This window comes from Podarcis vaucheri, assembly GCF_965113315.1.
Source record: "Podarcis vaucheri genome assembly, chromosome: 5".
Lineage (NCBI taxonomy): Eukaryota > Metazoa > Chordata > Lepidosauria > Squamata > Lacertidae > Podarcis > Podarcis vaucheri.
The window spans coordinates 81378414-81400454 of record NC_138763.1 but is presented as its reverse complement, the minus strand read 5'-3'; the positions used below and the strand labels follow the sequence as shown (position 1 = coordinate 81400454).

Sequence of the window (22041 nt, the reverse complement as noted above, 5' to 3'; positions counted from 1 at the left end):
TTCTTTGGTTGACAAAGAGGGAGGGGAACACCAGCCTGCTGTCACTACATAGCATGACCAAGACCGGGACATCCATAGCCAAAACAACCGTTACACCTGAAGTACTTTTAATTCACATCTAGGGGCATGTGTGCTTCCTTTGGCTGAAGATTGTATGTAACCATGTGAAAAAGATAGACAGCTGTAATAGTGAGATACTGGAAAGGTCTGGGCATTCCATTTCTTCATTCATCAGTGGCACAGCTGCATTTTGAAATGGGACATTGTAGAAGTCAGGGAAGTGTAATGAGGGGCATCAGAAAATTCAATACAGAGATTACACCAAGCAGATAGATCAATAGAAAAGATTTGCAGAGTGGCATGAATTATACCAAGTCACAGCTGTGATGGTTTCCATCTGGGCCACTTGTGATGGAGATTGATGAGGACTGCTTCTCCTCAAGGTGTGAGCAAAGCCTTTTACTGATTTACTTTGGTTGGTAACTGGCAGCCGCCATTTCCTTGAATGTAGGTGCACCTTAGTAAGCAAAAGGGAAAGTGGGGAGGGGGGAATGAAGTCTTTATTACTGTGCTCAGTCAAAAAACAAAGAAGGGTATTAACAGAAGTGGTTACATCTGCTAATAGTCCAGTGAACTGATAAGCTGAATCTGCTCTAAGATGCTCTTGAAAGAATAATGGTTGTTAACTGTTTTGGTTAATTGCATGCTAGAAATCAGCATAGATTTTTGAAAGGGCTGAGCTCACAGTTGAGCCACGGCATGGAACAAAGTAGGGAGATTTCCAAAAATGCCTGTAGGAAGGGGAAAGAAACCTCATCCCCCACGAAACAAGGCGTGCTGAGGAAATTTCTTTTGCTGCATTCCAGTGCTGCAGGCCAGTTCAAAATGGAGACGTTTCAGATTTTTTGACATCACAAAAAAGTACTGAAAGGGCAGTGTCATCTCTTTAGATGCACACAACTGTCATCTTGGTTTATTTTGCAAAGTGCCTTACACATTAATGGTGTCAAATATGATATTACTTTTCCATTTCCATTGATACTGTGATGTATTTGGTTATCTATTTAGCACTATTTAGCATATCATTTTATTATTATTTTTTACATACCTTCAAGGATGAAAATACTTGAGAAATTCATGTAGCCCAGATAGTCATTAAGCTACCAATAGGCTGTCTTCCATTCACTTCCTTCCAGATAAGTGTTTATGGTAAACATGCATTGTTAACAAGAACTAAAAGGAATATTTTTTTTGTAAACTGCTTTGAAGTTTTTTATGCATTTTATGAAAAAGATATTCAAGGTCACTCAGATATATATTTTTTAACCTGGCCATTTTGATGTGGTGGAAGAAACCTGGGTGGAATTCTTACATTACTTCAGTGGTCATATATCTAGACTGTGACCTAGTCCTACCATTTGGCAGAGTAAGGCAGGTGCTGGAGACTGGAGAATGGTTATTAGGGCTCCTTTAAGAGATGGGCTGCAAGCAACAATGAGACAATGGGTGTGGCCAACTGCAGAGCATAAGTGGGATAGAATGAACTGGAAAGTAAATAAAGATTGACATTTCTTGTATTAAATCAAAAGTTAATGTATGTTGTAGCACTGCCTTGCCTTGTTTCATAAATCAAGGAATATATATGTGGCAAGGTCAACAGGTTGCCTGTGGCCTCTAAGCTAAACTGATACCTTCAGGAGGATGCTGTCCCATCATCAGTATCAATATAAGATTCAGTTGCCAATCCAGTAAGCTTTTGTATATGAAAAGGGGGCTCCAATTTGCCATTTGGATCAGGCTGCAAAATGTTTGGGATTGGCCTTGATCCAGACTGAGTTAATGCAGATGAACGTCTGATTAAATTCCTGTAAAAACTGCTTGTAATCTAGTTGTCTGGAACATGCCATAGTGAGGAGGAGAATTCTCCTATCCCCTTGCTTCCCTAGATTTTTGACTGGAGAGACAATTACAGTAAAAAGGTCTTTGCTACTTGGGAGGACATTTAGAGAATTTCAAATCAAAGGGTTCTTCCTCAGTTGAAACTTTTGAGGTAGTTTGAGGGAAGCCAAGAGTTTTGTTGTGACTAGTGATTCCCCCCCCCCCCCGGGAGGTTTCTCTCATGGTGCCACAATGACTAAACATTTTTGTTAAGGATTTATATGGAAGCACAAAACAAACAAGAAATTCATACTCGTGTTTGTTTTGCTGAACTTTTCTGGTAGCATTGGAAGTACCCCCTCTTTACTGATTTTCATTGATTCTTGATTCTCAATTGGCTTTTGTTTGTCCTCATCTATGTGAAAAAGTGAACAGTCTCAGTGACTCCCCCCTCCCATTTATGTCCTCTTTGAATTTCTCTTTTTGAACTGAATATTAAAATGGGAAAACATTTGATGCAACTCTAGTTTCTTTTATAGTGTTTCCATATCTATTTTCATTTATGAAGAATGTTTTTTTTTTATATAGCTGTCTAGGGAACACCTCTCCCACCCGCCTGAATAGGAGAAATATGTTGCAGCATATTAAGTTGTGCACTAGCAAAAGCCAGGTACCTTTGGCAGATCATCCTCTGACAGCTCAGCAAAGCTGGAAAGGAACTTTATAGATGCAAATGATGTTTACCATTTGAGTGCTTTTTTGATAGCAAAATATTTTGCAAATGCAACCCTCGTTAATCTCGAAAGACTCCTCCAAGGTAAAGATCTATTGACATGAACATTTTACATAGCGGTAAGGTGAGGTATCATCTGACTGAGCAAAAGGCACATAGCAGATCAATGGAAGAACTTAGGATAAAATCTATGGAACCTCACTCTCAAAAGCAGACATGCTGTCTCCAGTGGCAATCATCATCCAGGAAGAGAGAAAGAGAGTCACCTCGAAGTAATTCCTCTATCCCGTATTTCAAAAATCAATTTCATTTTCATCCCTGCATTGCCCAATGTCATCTTTATGCTGACAGTGTCAAGTATCTGTCCCAGAGAAATTGCATTTCTGTGCTGAGTCAGATTTCCTCCCTCTGTATATATTTGTGTTTGTTCTTCTCAGCCTGGTGGGGAAATGGTTTTGATGTGGCAGGTCACTTTGCTCTCTGACACATGGGATGTCCAAATCATAGTCAATGTCTTAGCTTAAGGTTAAAGTTTTTTCTGTAGCTTGTAGAGAAGACCTCTAATTTGTTGCCTTCTGTTTTCACGCAATTTATGATGCTCAGTATTATTACATCCATTAAAACTTTATCTAGACTTCTTCTGAAGTCTCAGACTTTCAAACTCTTCGAAGGGCAGGTTGTCACCTTCACCTTTCACTTCATAAATTCAGTGTTACAGTTGCATCACTTTTCATATTAATGTTGCATTAAAGAGTACAATGATGACAACAACAATAGTAATAATTTATCAAATTTCTATACCACCCTTTATACAAAGATCAGAGCAATTTACAATATAAAAACACAGAAATACATACCATAATAACAAACAAAAACAATGCCCCACTTCCAGTTTAAAAGACCATAGATTGATTAATTAGCCAAAAGCTTGGGAGAAGAATGTTTTTTTCCTCGTGCCGAAAGATACGTAAAGAAAGTATCAGGTGAGCCTCCCTGAGGAGAGCATAAAGCACAAAAAAATAGGTAGTATAAGACTTCATGGCACTATAATTTTGTCAGATACTGACAAGTAGGGCTTGACTCTTACACAAATACCACTTCTGTGTGGTTTTATCTCACCAAGTGCTGTGCGTGTAGAAACCATGTGTGTTAAATAGGATCACAATAGATTGGTGGTGGCCAAACTCGGTCCTCCAGATGTTTTGGGACTATAATTCCCATCATCCCTGACCATTGGTTCTGTTAGCAACAGATGACGGGAGTTGTAGTCCCAAAGCATCTGGAGGGCCAAGTTTGGCCACCACTGCAATAGATGAATGGTCACATCAGATGCTGAATTAAACACCTGTCATTAGCATGGTTATTTCCATGTCATCAATCCTCTCCACATGGTCTCTAAATTCTTACACTATCATAGGAATACTCTCGGCATGCAGAGGGTCGAAAGGCCAGCTGACTAGCCCCCAGCTGAGTTGTCTCCTTCCAGCCTCCCTCTGCGAAGACCCAATGGCCTCTGCTCTGTCGTAAATCAGCGACCCAGGCTTCAAAGCCAGGGCACACTATATCAGCCGAGCGAACTGTGCACACAGAATAGGCGTGAGGCTTGTGGAAGCATACTACAACTACGGATTTATTAATCATAAATCAGGACAAAGTAGTATGTCGTCTCTCTCTTTGTCTTCTCAGAGAGACAGAGAAAAGCAAAAGCTATGCACACAATGGAAGTTCCCAGCATACTGTGCTGGAATATAAACAGACATGTGACACGTAACAATCCCATGTCTGCTCCTTAAGGTGGAATGGAAATTCTCAACAAATACTGAGTCAGACAGTTGGTCCATCTAGCACATTATTGTCTGCACCGACCATCAGCAGCTCTCTGTGGTTTCAGAGAGGAGTCTTTTCTACCCTAGATGCAGATGATTACACCATGGACCTTCTGCATTCAAAGCAGATTCTCTATCACCAAGGTATAGCCCTCATAAAAAATGGCTAGCCTGCAACGATGTTACTAGCCCACACAGAACTTGTAAGTTGTAAAACAAAACCCAACTGCTATAAAGCTTCCCTGTCTGCTTATAAATGTGGGTGACCAAATATATGGCTATTAACAGCCCCGCTATAGTGCAATAAGTATGTCCAAATAATAATTTCACCAGGGGCTGGGGAGATGCCATAGACTCGAGTAAAAGATTCTGGCTGCCTGTCTTGAACATCTCAGATATGAGGAAGGAAGAACATTTCAGTATAAATTATTTAGCAAATTGTGGTCTATGGCTAGCTTCACTTGAGTAACTTTTAATTGTGTGTCTAAGATTTTTTGATTACATGGCATTAAAAAGATGGAAAGGTGATGCTCCCCCTTCCCCGCCACTGCAGTTTGTTCTCCCCAGTGAGACTCCGAGGAACTAGGAAAACAATTATCTGATCAGATGGGTAAGTGTCATCTGCAGTAAGGCGTATAATAGATATTCTGGTATGAAAGGAAGGGGGGCATAAATTGGAGCTAGCAATGGTATAATGTTGCTTAATGTAGCCAAACTGTTATAAGGGGAAAAAACTGCCCTATAGAGCCCTATAGAGTCCTTATGTAGGTTCCCTATTGGAAGGAGAAAATAACAGAGGCCAACCAGAGAATATTGAGAAGCAAAGCAGCTAGTAAGCCTGATCTTTATTAACTGTTGCAACAGGGTGCTAACCCCCCCCCCCAAGTAGGAGGCAGGAGGGACTCAGAACAATGGTGTGCAAACCCTTATACAGACTTTTGAATTTGCCCTCCCTGTAGCTCAATACCCCCCCCCCGAAACATCCTACATATATCACAGAAGGAAGTGGGTGACAGCAGAAATACATCACAGGGGGCGGTCTACAACAGAAATCCTGTCTGGCAGGATACTGATAATGGTCACTTGATTGCTTTACCTGGGCAGCCATTCCTTTTGTGATGCTAAATATTCATACACAAATCACCATTGAGACAGGTAAGCAAAAGACAATGGAGAGGCTTTCCCATTTTCTTCCTCCTTTCAGAGAAATATTTGAGGTCAGTTTGGGAGAGTCAAAATGGTTTCAGGATTGCTCTCCTGTACTATTTCAGACATGTGGTTTATATACTTATGTATGTGTTTGCCTTGTAAATTTATGAACATATGATTTATATATATATGAGACCTTAGAATTCTTATAACACTAGTGTCATACACAGACTTACTACCTCATTTGTTGTTTATGAAAACTAGGCCTGAATCAGATTTTTCTTTTCTTTTCACAACTAAAAGCTCTCTTTTATTTAGGAGAACTATGGTGTTTTGGATTCAATGGGTAGCTGGGTAGCCATCTTTTGCATTCAAATACTACATTTTCAAGGTGATAATTGGAAGCCTCTCACAGCTATCAGCACACTGAAATATAATTTCCTTCTTTCCAAACAGTCCAGTTCCTGCAGACCAAAAAGGGGAAGGAGGAAGGTGAGGGAGAAATAAAAGGAAGAAGATGACAGGAATGTAGGCCGTTTCTGATTGTAAAGGACTGACTCAAAAAGTGGCAGTTACTTGACATGAGTATAGTGTCCCTGGAAAAAGTTTAGTGGCTTTTTTTTTTTTTGTATCAATGGGCAGGTGATTGTTGGTCTTTACATTCTATTAGAATCAATTTGCTGGTGTGTGTGTGTGTGTGTGTGTGTGTGTATGAAAAAAGTGTAAAAGTAGGATTTTAATAGGCACCTTTTGAACCTAGTTTTTCCAGAATGGTGGTTGTTTTCTGAGAGATTTAGCATAACAGATGTTAATGGGCAGCAATGTTGCATATATTATATGCACTGTGCTAAATATTTAATAGTACAAGATATTCTGCTTTATTTGTTAGGAATCACTTTTTATTGCACTGGATATTTTGGCTTAGGATGGGTTATCTTTTCTCTTTTCTATCTTTTTCAGTGAAATTATAATTGCTTAATGATGGGGGAGGCGTTTCTGAGCAAGCTCGGCACTGTAAGGAACTTGAGTTGCTAGCACGTAAAATGTGTGCCAGGAGTCGTTATCGGTTCCTGTCGATGGGTACAGACTTGCTTGTTCAAATTAGTGTGTTAGCTCTGGCTCAGTTCCTGTAGTCACTGCACCAGAACAATGCATGCGACCTCTCGGATTACTATCTTTGTTCGACAGATATGCAGAATTAAGTAAGTTTTTTTTTTTTTAAAGGAAGCATTCTAACATTAAGTTCAGGTGGAAGAGGCAGTAATTTGATGCTCCAGTAACTTTGAGACAACCTTTATTTTAGAAGCTTTTCTGTTTTTGCTGCAGCCGTGCAGATAAATGTATTTAAAGTGGAGAAAAGGAAGAAATGTAACTTCTTAATTGGAACTGGTGGTGGCTTCGGGTGCATAGCACTGGTTTTCACATAGGGCAGGATGTGGAGAAGACTGACTTTAAAAGATGATAATAACAGTGATGATGATAAATAACAACAATATAAAGATGAAATCCATTACGCTAACCTGTGGGTTACAAGAGTATGGGGCCCTCTCCCCGTGAGCAGCCATGTAAAACACGATCTGAAGGCACGTAGAAAATGCCTGTCTGGGGCACAACGAGCTATATGGAATGATGACGTTCAGCATCTTTTGAAATCAGAGGTTCAGCACAAATCAAGCTGGAGGTGAAATGGAAACTTGTACAACCTCACGCTCCAAAACCAGGGGAATTGGGCTTGCTTATAACCCCATTACCATGACGCTAAATTAAGGTTTAATTGTATCCTTGAGGATACAAACTTATTTCCCTGTGTCTGATTACCACTTGGATAAAACTGCGCTACCAGGCTGGCTCCGGGCTGCTGACTGCCGCTGCTGCCACCACTGCTGAAGGGGAACTGGGGATGTCTGGTGGTACAGATCTCCTGCCCCCTGCCCCCTTTGTTTTGACTGATCGGGGAAGGCTCAGGAGTCACAGGCAGGCAGCGCACTGTTGCCCAGATTTTCTTTTTCTTTTTAAAAAAATGATATTTATTACTTTTCAAACAGTTTCAACACAACACTAGAAACAAGAAAAAAAAGAACAATACAAATACAATACAAAAACACTACATACAAAACAAAACAAAAACAAACAAAAACAATTTAAAAACACCTCAAACATTTTCAATATCTTATCTTTCATTCGCTTATTTCCAACGACCTCCTCACACCTCCCTTTTTGTATTCCACTTCTATTAATTGTTTCAGCAATTCCTTTCCATCTTCCTCTGTTTTCTATCCTATAATTATCTTAACACATTCTTGCCTTGTTTTTTCCTTTAATTTTCTATTAATCTATTTATACTTAATTCCTTATAACATTTCTACTAAAGCCATATAACTTCATTCCAACATTCTTATAACATTCATTAATTTTACAATATTTCTATAAATAGTCTCTGAACTTTTTCCAGTCTTCTTCCCCCAACTCTTCTCCCTGGTCTCGGATCTTGCCAGTCATTTCCGCCAATTCCATATAGTCCATCAACTTCATCTGCCATTATCCAACACTTCAGTGCTTTCAAGAAGCAGCCATTCTCTCAGCCAGCAAAAAGCAGATGGTTCACAACAAAGTTTAGGTGTCTGGCAGGGCAAGGCCACCTCCTTCTTTGGCATCCTTCAATATCTTAAATTTTACTCGAGGCTTCCTGCCCTGCCAAACAAATCTAGAGACGTCCCTCTGCCACCTCCTGAAACAATCCATCCCATCCAAAGCTTGCAATGTTTGAAACAAAAGCAACATCTCCGACAACACAGCAACCCTCATCCCCACCACAGCAACTCTGCCCAACAATAACAACTTCAGATTTGTCCATATTTCCAAATCCCCCTTCTTTTCAATCCAACGTCCTTCACAGTTATCCTTGAATAAATTCATATTTCTGGCGGTCATACTAACCCCCAAATACCTCTCTTTCTCAACCGATGTTAGTCCTGTCTCCTCCTGAAACTCTGTCAAGCTTTCCTTTTCCTCAGGTAGGGCTTTGATCCTCAAATTCATCTGTTTCTCTTTAAGTTCAATCATAACAAATGTCAGCTTATGTTCATCAAGTTGTCCTTGTATGGATGGGACTCTCTCTCCAGTTGTTTTGCTTTACATTCAACAGCAAGGGTTTTCTCCTTAACTTCATCCACAGTTTGCCGTATCAGAGTAGATTCCTGTATCAATTTCTGGATGGTTTCTGTATTGGTATTCACCTTTTGTCCCAGATTATTTAAACTTTCTACCATTAAGTCTATTTTGATATTTGCAGCATCCACTTTCCGATTTATCAAGTCTGTTTTCTTGTGAAGCGGTTCCAGCGAATCGTTTATTTTCACTAGTACGACCGCTAAGGCCTCTTCTGTCGACATTCCGTCTGTTTTTTCCTTTCCATTTGCCATAACACTTAAGAGATTCAAGGTCAATCCCAGAGTCTCACAATTTTTTATCTTGCAGCTGGAAATTCCCCTAGCCCAGCTCCTGTAAAGCAACCAATTTCAAAAGCTTCCACTAGGGGAAAACAGTTTCTATTTGTATTAGTCAGTAAAATCCTCTTTTAAGCACAGTTCCAATAATCCAAAGTTAGTTTCAGTTTTCAGTTACTTTTACTCCTTTTTTTAAAAAAAAACAACAGCCGGAGACAGTAGAAACAATGTATTTTCTTGTTTAGCTACCTGTCAATGAACGTTCTAATCGCTGTCAATGAACATTCCAAAAGACATCGATCCTGCTAGCAACCCGTTTCCAGGGTCAGAGCGGCGGTATTTTAACTCTCTTGACTCTCTCCTACAGGCATATTCAGTCCACCACTCCCCCCCTCTTCTCCTGTCTCCAAAGGGGGGGGGTTAGTTCTTTGCCGATGGAGATTTAGTCTTTTTACAAAAGGCTTTCCAAGACTTCAGCTTGCATGCTCATTGCTTTAGTTTATTTACAAAAGGAGAGGCGGACTTCCTGTTTTGAACCTCCCCGTTTTGATGCCAAATTAAACGTTTAAAAATCCAATTCTTCCACTTCAGATCTACTCACGGGTAATTACTTTAGAGTCAAATTGTCCACAGGAAAAAGTCAGTGCTCTCTGGCAACAGCTATGCGGCTTCGCTCCGTGGAAGAAGCAGACGATTCGAAGCACCGCGCCGCACACCCCACGTTGCTCCGGATCCCCAAAACTGGGTTTCCCCATGAGTAGGGGAGGCGCGAAAGGTGCCCGCCGAATCCACGTTCACAGGCTTCTCCCGCCTGTGATTTTTTGCGGGTCTCCGACTTCGCCGTGGCGGCCAGACCCAAATTCCCACGGGGCAAATTCCTCCCGATCAGAGGAGTTCAGCCATTACCAGAGGCACCTCCCCGGAAGTCCCTGTTGCCCAGATTTTAATAAAACTCTGCACATTTATGTTTCACAGGGTGCGAAAGAAGGGCTTTGCACCTTTATACAATATGCATGTGTGTTTGGGACCAGGATCTTTTGCCTCACCATCCCCACTACTGACTCCTTGTTGCTACTCAGCTTCAAAAAAAGGGTAGGCGGGTCCCCCGGATTCATTGAAAAAAATCTGGTAACCATAGTCTTGTGTAATTATTATACATATGTGCCATACTGCCATGTATGGCTATAAATACAAATCAAATCACCAATAACTCAACATGTTTAAATAAAGAGACCTTTATAAATAAAGACATGACCAATTTATCACACCCAAAAAAATGAGACAAGGGGTTGTGGGAGAGATGGGCACAATACAAAAGCCTGACCTAGAGAAATTATTTTTCGACATTGACTCCTCCTGCCTTGCCCCCTCTCCCATCATGTGCCACTGAATGACAGCAACTGATATAATAATAATAATAATAATAATAATAATAATAATAATAATAATTTATTATTTATACCCCGCCCATCTGGCTGGGCCTCCCCAGCCACTCTGGGCGGCTTCCATAAAAACCAAAAATACAATAAAATATCAAACGTTAAAAACTTCCCTGAACAGGGCTGCCTTAAGATGTCTCCTGAATGTCAGGTAGTTGTTTATCGCTTTGACATCTGCTGGAAGGGCGTTCCACAGGGCAGGTGCCACTACCGAGAAGGCCCTCTGCCTGGTTCCCTGTAGCTTTGCTTCTCGCAATGAGGGAACCGTCAGAAGGCCCTCGGCACTGGACCTCAGCGTCCGGGCAGAATGATGGGGGTGGAGACGCTCCTTCAGGTATACTGGACCGAGGCCGTTTAGGGCTTTAAAGGTCAGCACCAACACTTTGAATTGTGCTCGGAAACATACTGGGAGCCAATGCAGGTCTTTCAAGACCGGTGTTGTATGGTCTCGGCGGCCGCCCCCAGTCACCAATCTAGCTGCCACATTCTGGATTAGTTGTAGTTTCCAAGTCACCTTCAAAGGTAGCCCCACGTAGAGTGCATTGCAGTAGTCCACGCGGGAGATAACCAGAGCATGCACCACTCTGGCGAGACAGTCCGCAGGCAGATAGGGTCTCAGCCTACGTACCAGATGGAGCTGGTAAACATGGACAGCTGTGAGTCCAAAATGACTCCCAGGCTGCGCACCTGGTCCTTCAGGGGCACAGTTACCCCATTCAGGACCAGGGAATCCTCCACACCTGCCCGCCTCCTGTCCCCCAAAAACAGTACTTCTGTCTTGTCAGGATTCAACCTCAATATGTAGAGTCTGGCACTTGCCTTCTGCCAGTATTGCTGACTAGCAAGAAAGAGGAGGGAGAAGAGTAAACAAGCCCAATTTACTTGGTTCTCCCCATCCTGATCACTTGTTTTTGCATCCTGCCATGCTGGGATCATTTACTCACCTTCTCTGTGGAGTGGGAACATGGTTGCAACCTTATTCCTTTGAAGCTTTAAGCAGAGATGTTTCCCAGTAACTGCTACCTGGGATTCTTTAAATTGGAGATGACAGGGATTAAACCTTGGATCTTCGGCTTGCAAACCATGCACTGTACTACTAAGCTATCCTCCCCTTAGAGTGTTAATTGCAGGGAAAATAGTGAATGGTGAGGATCATGGCAGAGTGTTAACATTCTGCCTTTCATATCTGCCTTTGTACCATTTGCTGCTCTGAGCCTTTGGAAATTATCAGCATGCACGATGGATGTAGTCTGACGGCTTTCACCAGAGTTGTTCTTACTACATAGTCAGACATCCTGGAAACCTAGGGATAAATTCATTGGTTCACAAAACCCTTACAGGCCTGCTGGCATACTCCATTTATTTTAGGCTTCCAGCCAGATTTCTACCAAACGGCGCATTCATAAGCTGCCATCAATCAATCTCTCTCCAGTGCTAGTGCAGTAAATCTAAACCTAAATCCAGCAGACCATGTGCTGCTTCCTAAACAAGTTGGTAATTGTTTAAAAGAACACACAAAATCAGCAGAAGAAATGCAGAAAAGATTATGCAAACAGTACAAATACAGGTTAGTGATTTACCAGACTCTTTGTGGACAGCGTCTTCCCTGGCCTTTTTCATTTGTGAACTGGCCACTTTTTTAAAGGCAAACAAATGTCAGACACATCTCCTTGTCATTTAGTGACTATTACCATATTATGTAGCAGTGAATTCCATCAAGGCGCTATGTATAGTACGAAGTACTATATTTCGTACTTACTTTTATCTCTTTCCTGAATCTCCCTTGACACAATTTTATTGAATGATTCCTAGTAGAATCCTTTCTCCTGTCTACACCATCATTTTGTAGAAGCTCTACAATCAGTCTTCCACCCCCTCCCTGCCTCGTGGAGGACAGAGTCCCCCCCGCTCTGGAAAATAATAACATTGATAGTCCCTGTGTTAGATCATGCTCCACTCATTCCCTTGCTAAATCTTGCTGATCCCAAACAGAAAAAGAGAGATTATGATTGCTATATTTATAAGCAATTAAGTAATGAATGCTGTTAGAGGAATTTCCATTTTAACACATTAACATATTATGGAACTTTATAGCTCTGACTACTTATTACTCAGAATGTAGAAAACATAATATAATGCAAAATAACCTAATAAACAATAATTATCTTAGACATCACCATTTTATTTTAAATGCCCAGGCTGTTAAGGAAGCTAAACCATCCTAATGATTCATGAAAAAGAACAGCATTTCTCCCATTAGGAGAATAATCTGAAGAGAGATTTCTGTCCCACAAATTTAAGGAAATATACTTACCAACTGGGTCAAGTTTCAGATATGGCCCAACAAGAATCTAAGAATGTCAAAGCAAGGTTTGTAGATGATGTGAAATTAACCAAGATAACAAAGACTGAAGCTGTGAGATCAGAACTGGGTCACTGGGTGATAAAATGAGGATCACAACTACCATTCAACATATCCAAGATGTACAGATGTCTACAAATAAAGTGGCTGTCATGAACTCTTGGATGAGGATTGGAATGTTTGGTGCCCACAATTATCGCACAGACCATTGAAGGCAAAGAATACAACTAAGGACAGTGATGGCTCCTTTCACTTGTAGCAGAGGAGATGCTCTTATTTGTTGCCATGATGTGTAGATGCTTTACTGCAGTCTTTACTTATGAATAAATCCTATTGAGCTAATCGGGACTTCAGGATTAACTATTAGGTTGCTAGCCTAGTTTATGCTGGCACACAACCCAAAGAGGGGGAAATCCAACTGCACAGAAACAAAGAAAGTTGTCTTATTTGTAAAAAAAAGTAAAACATCCAATGTGAATGTGTTTCACCTTGATTAGCAATGCTTGAAAAGTGTGTGTGTGTGTGTGTGTGTGTGTGTGTGTGTGTAGCAATCATTTGAACCAGGGGAGCTCATCTATTTGAAGAGAATCAAGGCAGGTAGAGTTCTGCTTAAGCCAACCCTTGTTTTGATTTTGTATGCCTGCACCCTTTATTAAAAATGTAAATCGGAACATATCTTAAGTAATATACAATAGAAACATATTTGTTAGTTGCTCACCAATATTTAGATTGACAAAAGTTGCCTCCACTCTTGGGAGATTGAGACCTGCAGAGGAAATGGACTGGGGCTGGTCTTAGCCAAGTCATACCAAAGAGCAAGAATAGAACCTTGGACAGCTCCAAGGAGGCCCTAATGACAACCATTTTCTGGAGGCATAAAGAATATACCTCTGCAGGAACAAGCACTGATCTGAAACCTTATGTAGGCTCACAGAACATAAAGATTGGCAGGTTCCACATTCCTGGAGAGGCTGGCTGGCTGAAGGATGCTTGCCATATTTTGTAGTCGTTTACTTTTGCAGGGCTGAGGAAACAGGCACTATGGGGATTTGAGTCAGGGCTGCATCCTCTGGCCAGGAGACCCCTGAGTAAGATATTGATTGTTCTCCCACTGGCAAAGAAGTCTGAAATATGTCCTCATCGTAGCCCATTGCTATGTACTGCAAGGTCCCCAGATCATAGGCTGTGACAAGCAGGATCCCTCCATGGAATCAAAAGCCTTCTGTTGACAGAAGTACCCTTTCCATTTACAGAAACTAAGTCCAGATCAGGGGTCAGCAACCTTTTTCAGCCATGGGCTGGTCCACCATCCCTCAGACCATGTGGTGGGCCAGACTATATTTTGAAAAAAAGAAGAACAAATTCCTATGCCCCACAAATAACCCAGAGATGCATTTTAAATAAAAGCACACATTCTACTCATGTAAAAACATGCTGATTCCTGGACCGTCCGAGGGCTGGATTTATAAGGTGATTTTGGCCGCATCCGGCCCACGGGCCTTAGGTTGCCTACCCCGGTCTAGATCCAGCTTTCACTCCATGCTAATTTTTAGCTTGCTTCTCTTAAACGGTCTGTTTGAAGTGGGGTTTTCTGCTGCTGTTGTGTTAAACATGTTGTTTGATTCTTACAATTTTTGGAGCTGTTCAGTTGTTCTGTTTCATATGAAAAATAAATAAATAAATAAATAATTCTCTAATGAATCCTGTGGCATTTCGTGGGGTAGTGTGCTTTAGAAGAAGGGAGCCACACCCACGAAAGCCTTGTTTGCTTCATATACCCACAGTGCAAACTCTGGTCAAGAAGAAAGCAAAATAAAGTTTGCAGGACGAGGCGTGATCAGGAAGACACGAAGTGAAGTTTGGGAGGAAGCCCTTCCTGAGTTGCGCAAAAACCTAGGTTGTGTAGGCCTTTAGTAAGACGGAAAATCACCTTGAAATAGGCCCAAGTGCTAATAGGTAGCCAGTACAGGTGCCTTAAAACTGGTTTTACATGTTCCCCGATTCTTGTCATTGTCAAAAAGGAGGACGTAGCATCTCTGGTCTGTACACTCCACACAAACAGTTTTCATTTTCACATTTCATCCTCGAAGACTTCAAAGGGAAATGCAGTTCTGAGCACACCTTAGTGTTTCAACTGGATCCTGTATCTGTTTGTGTGTTTAACAGTAGCTGGATCAGCAGCAACTAGAAGGTGATACATTTATCATCTACTGATTTATAGGTCAAGTTTATTTTAAAGGCACAAGAGCAAGCCAGGCTATTAAAAAACAAACAAACAAACAAACAATTTAATCTAACCTTAACAAAACAAAACCTTGGTAGTATAAAAAGTCTCTCCCCCTGCCAGTCAATGGACAACCTTAAATCACTTGCATGATTTTCACTGAACACTTAATGTCCAATTCATTTTGCCTTGGTTCCCTTAATTTTTAATAGGTATGGGTGTGGAAGACGGCGAGGAACAATTTAAAAAGGCATTTGCCAGTGTCACTCATTCCTTACTTACTTTGTAAATCCATTAAATTGTGGTTAATATTGCAAAACCTTTATAAATTTAATTTTGGACCCCTTGACACCTGCAATTAACTCCAGATAGTTTTAAATTATGATAAATATCCTTTTGAGGATTACAGAGTGTAATTACAATAATACAGTGAATGTCTGATTATATATACAGAATATTCACATATAGATTGTCTAATGATAGATTAAGCTCTCCCAAATAATTTTTAATTGCACTTTTATGCTGCCAAGGGATTGGTTTGATTAAGGTTAGAAAATGAAAAGCTAAGTTAATTCTTGTACCCAGAGGCTGTCTTTCAATCTAACACTGTTACATATAGCTTGATATCATGTTTAAGGATAAAACAACTGATCAGAGGAATGATATTCCCCATGCCACTACTCCAGTGCTGCTTTTAATACATAATACTTAAGATAGCACAGAAATTTTAGTGTTTCCCAAATTTCATTTATTTACAAAAAGCTTTATATACTGCCAATTCATTAAAAAAACACCAAAGCAGTTCACAGCTGTACATAAAACCATACAATCAAAATTATATACAAAAGTTAAACTCTTATAACTATTGCAGAAAAATATATTCTGAATTGCTTGCATAAGCCTGACAGAATAAAAAGGTTTTCAGCTGGCGTTTAAAAACTGAAACAAAAATTCCTGCTAAATTAAATAATCATTTGTTACATTTACATACTGTCCATTCAACTAAGTTATTCGAGCAGTTTACATAAAAATAACATTTGCCCCACCCCACTCTGAAAACAGCTAAAATGTCCCCTAATTCTGCATAGGTGGAGCCACACAAGCAATTAATTAACCACAGCATCAGAATAAAGAAATGTGAATAATAGTTACTTATTATTTAGTTGAAGCACCATTGTTTGAAATGAGAAACATACCTTTATTTGGTGCGTGTTTTTTTGTCTCAGAAGGCACCTCCTAAAAAAAGAAAAAAGAATGGCTCTGTTATCTGTGAAAACCCCAATATTCTCTAGTTTCTCTACTGATTTATCCTTCTACATTATTTCCCCAGATTTCATTTTTGGAATAAAATGGTCTGGTACACCATCTTGCAAGTAGGTAGGGATAAAATGTGTAATTTCCAGAACAGTATGTGTTTCAACATCACTGCATGATGATCTTCAAAAAGTATGAATTATATCACCATTTGTACCTCCTTCTCTCTTTATTTTAGAAGATAACTTTTGTTCACCATCATTACAAAACTCTAAAAGGCAAAGGTCAGGGAATGTGCTGGAGATTAAAGAAGCCACTTGGATTCCTCCATAATACATTTTTGTGTGGATTCTTCGCTTTAAAGTAGCAGCACAATTGGCAAATTGTCCACGTGCTTGAAACAACAGATTTGGATCATGAACGTTAGCTATAAAGTGCAAGCTGTTGTATGTGTTTGTTTACTGCAAGGTAATAAGTACTTTCCTGGAAACTAATAGATTTGAAGTAGTGCTTTTTGCATATTTTCAATACCCCTTTTTTCAAAGGATCTGGAGCTTGAATCGGGAACCTCAAGAATTTTGGTCTAAGATGCTGGCATATGCTCAGCCCTCAGAACCCTTTTTGTGGACCTGGTTCTGGCAGCAACCATAGTCTCCACCATTGCTTGGCCCCCTTTCTCTTGTCCCTTTGGGTGTCCTTTCATAGCCAATGCAATTTATCTAAGTGTCATTGTCATGAACTAAATCAGAGTAAATGCAAATTGCCAAAAAGGGGTGGCAAAATTGAGCGGGATATGTATTGGCTCAGTCATAGACGGAGCACAGCATCAGCTCTTGCAGTTATCAGGTAGTGCAGCATCTCTGAATCAGCGAGATTGCTATAAATATTAGAACTGGAGCCTGACATTTTCCCCCTATGTTTGGATTACAGAGCTTTGTGCTATCCTGCTGCAGAATCGTTTCTGAGGTCTGATTTACTCAAACATGACTTTCTTAGCTCCATACAGGCCCTGATGTGTGTGTGTGTGTGTGTGTGTGTGTGTGTGTGTGAGAGAGAGAGAGAGAGAGAGAGAGAGAGAGAGATGCATGGCCTGTTATTCTAATAGTGGACCCTAACTGGAGGATACATTATCCTGTCTTACACAGATAGGAATTGTGATGGTGGTATATTGAATGTACCTTTGAGGGGGAAGGTAATTGAACAGTTCCTGTTGTGCTCTGTTAGCTGCCTGGTATGGTTTACTCCCAACTGGATGTCATTCTGAGCCTCAGAATTGGGGTTGCTCTCTCCCTGTGTTAGCAGCTTTTGCTTGGCTTCTGTTTGGCCATGTTTCACTGTTGCTGTTTTCTGAGAAATAATAGTCTGTTTGAGAGCCTACCTGTCTCTGCTGTGCACTGTCATGAGAACAGAACATAGCTGGGCCTGTGACTCTCCCTGCCACTCATAAGACAAATGATAGAAGAAATCCAGATGAGTGGAATGGTTTTGTTTTTTTAATGCAATTAATTGAATTTATGAACTTTAGTAAACAGAAGGAATAATCCAAATACATTCTGTCCCCCACTTTTCTTTTGCATCTCTTGCTTCCCTGACTCTGATTTAGACACTTGGCATTTAAGATACAGGGGTCTTAATAATTCAGTACAGTGGTACCTTGGGTTAAGTACTTAATTTGTTCCGGAGGTCCATTCTTAACCTGAAACTGTTCTTAACCTGAAGCACCACTTTAGCTAATGGGGCCTCCTGCTGCCGCCGCACCGCCAGAGCCCAATTTCTGTTCTCATCCTGAAGAAAAGTTCTTAACCTGAAGCACTATTTCTGGGTTAACGGAGTGTGTAACCTGAAGCGAATGTAACCCAAGGTACCACTGTACACCTGCTTTAGCTGTTTTCAAGTTTGTAAATCTGCAAGTCCACATGTTGTGGATTTGATGCTAAATATTCAATTAGCTTCTTATAGTGGTCATTAATTACATATAATGTTAACAGGCCTGACTTATTATTCAGGACTATTTTGCCTGGACAACTGTGTAGGTGTAGGATGTGAATTTAGAAAGAACTCTGCATTACAAGCAGACTCTAAAATAGGCAACTTCCCCCCCTCCCCCTATGAATTCCTGGCTCTAAATGCTATGCTGGAATGCAATAATATCTAGTTTGTGTGGCAGTGCTAGAAGTCACTCTGGATAAATGCTTTCCCTCACTCACCAAACCATCACCTTCCTATACTGCAGATCAAGCTGTGGGGTCCAGTGACTGCTGGCATTGCCAAAATGAGCCACTCAAAGAGCTGTTTAGTATGCCATACAAAACTGAAATATTTAAACTTGAGAGTTGACCTGATAGCACCCTGCTGTATATAAGGTAAAGGGACCCCTGACCATTAGGTCCAGTTGTGACCGATTCTGGGGTTGCAGCGCTCATCTCGCTTTATTGGCCGAGGGAGCCGGCATACAGCTTCCGGGTCATGTGGCCAGTATGACTAAGCCGCTTCTGGCGAACCAGAGCAGCGCACGGAAACGCTGTTTACCTTCCCGCCAGAGTGGTACCTATTTATCTACTTGAACTTCGACGTGCTTTCGAACTGCTAGATTGGCAGGAGCAGGGACCGAGCAACAGGAGCTCACCCCGTTGTGGGGATTCGAACCGCTGACCTTCTGATCGGCAAGTCCTAGGCTCTGTGGTTTAACCCACAGCGCCACCCTGCTGTATAGCCTGCACTAAATTGCCAGATCTAGTAAAACTGCATGAGCTGGGGAAGCACAGTGCTGGTTCCTTGGAAGTTAACCTTATCCTTGTTAGAATATCTGTGGCATTCTAGTGTTTGCTTGCAGGTGGTGTGGAATTGTAGGCAACAATCAATTAAAGAACTAAAGATGATTGGTGAAAACTTACTGATTTGCTGATGACAGGGAGGTGAAAAAAACTGAGAAGCTTCCTGCACTTGGAAATATGCTTGGGACAGCTAGGTTTCCCCCCTAACATTAAACAATTTTTAAATTGAAAAATACTATTATTTACATTCATGTATTTGGAAATATGACAGATATTGACAAATTAGCAAGTTAAAGTTAACTGGTTCATATAGTAAATATGTGTGCAGATGAACCTGGAACCGAAGCCTGGAATCTGTGGCTTCATGCTTGCAAGCTGGATTTTTAAAAAGTGAGAGAGAGCACGCGCGAGAGAGAACTTGCCTCTTAGCAGCAGAAAGCAATGCATAACAACCAAATGAATCTTAATCTGCTTGATCCAAAGATGAATTTGTGTCTCTGCTTATTTCAAACTGGCAGACTCTTATAAAGGATGGTGTTCATTTCTCTGTTAGCCAGAAGCAATATATGTGATACAAATAGCCCTAGCTGTTGCGTGTTTCCCAAATGCCTAGAAAGAAGAATATCTAAGAAAAGAAAATGTTATTTGTGTAAAGCATTCCCCCCCCTTCACAATGAATGTTGGCAGCAAATTGTAAAATGGATGCTTAATGGTGAGGCAATCTTTTCCTGGGCTGTTGAGAGAGTAGAAATGTTTGGTGCTTGTTCTTTTCACCATTAGCCTGGCCTTCACAGAACAGACCAAATGTAAATTGCAGGCAGCTTCGTGGTTTTCAATCAGATTCCCTATTTCACTGGGCCAGTCAGTTCTCTGCCAAGCTCATAGGGGTTTGTAGCAGAAGTGAGACATGGCTCAATGTGGTTTATAAACTTTGAGATAGCAAATCAAGCTTGAAAAACATGTCTTATAGCTTGTTTGGTTAACAGATAACAAGTAGTGGTTTTAAAAGTCATGATGGGTAAGAAAGACTGTGGACACAATTCTGTTTGATCCATGTGTAGAGAGCGGGGCAAAAACATTGGAGGCCGCCAATATAACTCCAAGCATTCCATGTATCACAGCCAGATACTCACTTAAAAGAAGGCCCTTTGGTATTTCACATTGTAGTATTCATCAACCAGCATCTCCCAACGCCCTCAGTATCTATTCTTTAGCTCCAGCTAACCTTTCGCCTTTTCTTTCTGTGGATTCACTAGTGCTGTGCTGATAATTCTGATGTTTGCTGGGGGCCGGGAAGAAATCCCTGTTGAAAATAGTGTGAAATTGTGTGGGTGTAGGAGAATTGCAGTAACCTTAATGTTTGATGACATTACTAGATGGCCAAAGTGTGCTCTGGGGAGGGGCAAATCAGTCAATTTCAGTTTCTCACAATTTCTCATTTTCCCAATCTTAAATTTAATTCTCCATGTTTCAACATCCGTGATTTTCCCAAGTCCTTGGGAAAATTCAATAGCATTTTAGTGTTCATATATCCTATCAGATAGCAACTGATCTACATGGGGGCATAAGCCCTGCTCTGTCCCCTTCTGCCCCATTTCCCAGCCACTTCTGGACGTATGTAAATCAGTTGTTGCCTGTATGCGTATTTTTGTTGGCAATTTTCTGTAAGATACACATTTCTGCAAAACATTTCCTCCTCTATAACACATTTTCCCATGTTGTTTTCACTAATGTATGCATATTCATGCACCTTTTACCCTAGTATGTGTATTTTTGTTCACCTTACTTGGCAAGAGAACTGCATTGCAAAATTCAGAAAAGTGTGGATTTTGAAGGATGGTGGTTTTGATTTGTTTTAGAAAGTGCAAATCCTGTGTGTTTGGTTAACACAGTCCTTGGGCTTTATCCCAGAGCCTCCCAGGCTACCTGCACTCTCTGAAAACCCTTGGGAGGATGGCATAAAATCCTCTGAAGGGTTTTGTGGAGTGCAGGTAGCCTTGAAGGATTGTTGTAAGCAAGAACACACATATGTCTCAGCCTCCTTGTGACATTATTAAGCTTTAAGGTTAGCAGTACCCCACTGCTCACCAATGGTTCATTCTCTATCCCTGTGTAAATTTGGGTGGAGGTTTCTATTCAAGAAAAAAATCCCAGGAACCTAAGTGAAGCTAAGCACGTTCCAATAACACTAGTCATTTCAAGGGGGGGGGATGGGTTCCCCTCACTTCCACAGTTAAAGCTAAAAATATGCCACTGCAGTTTTTTTACCATTATAAATGCTTTCGGCTACTTGCAGAAGAGATGGCTGGTGGTGCTTGTTGGTAGCAGATGAAGCCAGAAGGCAGTATATATGGTCTCTCCCCACCCACATTTTATCTTAAAACAATGTTCTAAGGTTTAGGCTAGGCCAAGAAATAGTGACTGGATGCCCAGCAAGCTTCAGGAACCTGGAGATTTGAACCTGAGCTGAGCCCAATACTTTAACCCACTACACCACACTGTGTGTCTGTAATTTTTCTCTGTGCTTTGTAACTTTGGCCTGACTATTGTATTTATTTTATAGAGGGGTGTAGTAATTGCCAGCTCATAATAAAATACAATCAAACCTCGGTTCCTGAACACCTCCATTTTGGAACGTTTCGGCTCCCGACCGCCAAAAATCCGGAAGTAACTGTTCTGGTTTCCGAACGATTTTTAAGCTGAACGTGCTTCCGTTTTGAGTTTCCCTATTGTACTGAGGCTTCCGCTTTCTGTTTTCGGTTGTCAGATGTTTTGGAAATCGTACGGTCTTCCGGAACGGATTACATTTGACAATTAAAGTTTGACTGTACTGTGGCATTGTACTCCAAACTGCAGTTGCACGTGTGAACTCTCTCCCTTGAAAAGCATTGTTAGTTGGATGTATGCAAATTTTATTTGCGCTCTTAGAGCTGTGACAACCCATTCTCACATGCAA

At 40.9% G+C, this 22041-nt stretch overlaps 1 protein-coding gene across 2 annotated transcripts in view; it reads left to right on the top strand.

Moving 5' to 3' along the window:
- NRG3 (neuregulin 3) overlaps window positions 1–22041 on the top strand; it is a 615395-nt gene that overhangs the window by 394458 nt on the left and 198896 nt on the right. The gene's annotated exons all lie outside the window — the stretch shown is intronic.